Consider the following 333-nt stretch of genomic DNA (forward strand, 5'->3'; position numbering starts at 1 on the left):
GTGAGGGAGGATGGTGGTGAGAAAGGGGAGAAGGATGGATGTGGTGTTGGAAGGCGACAGAATGAAGGGGACAGAGGAAAGAGGGACGGCGGGAAAGCAAGAGTGGAGGGAGGAGGGAAAAGAGGAAGAGGGATGGAAGGAGGATGGATCGAAAGAGAAGGCAGAAGCGGGAAAGGAGGAAAGACAGCAGGGAAACAGCACGGGACGGGAAGGAAGCAGGAGGAGGTATGGGAAGAGGACGAATTCCAGCGCGAGAAGAGGAAGAAGGGGCGGAAACTAGGCAATGGCTGAACTCATGCCACTGTCCTTCTCGCCGAGGGCCACTGGCCGGGA

Source organism: Fukomys damarensis, unplaced genomic scaffold, assembly GCF_012274545.1.
Source record: "Fukomys damarensis isolate Sample0158 unplaced genomic scaffold, DMR_v1.0_HiC HiC_scaffold_39, whole genome shotgun sequence".
NCBI lineage: Eukaryota > Metazoa > Chordata > Mammalia > Rodentia > Bathyergidae > Fukomys > Fukomys damarensis.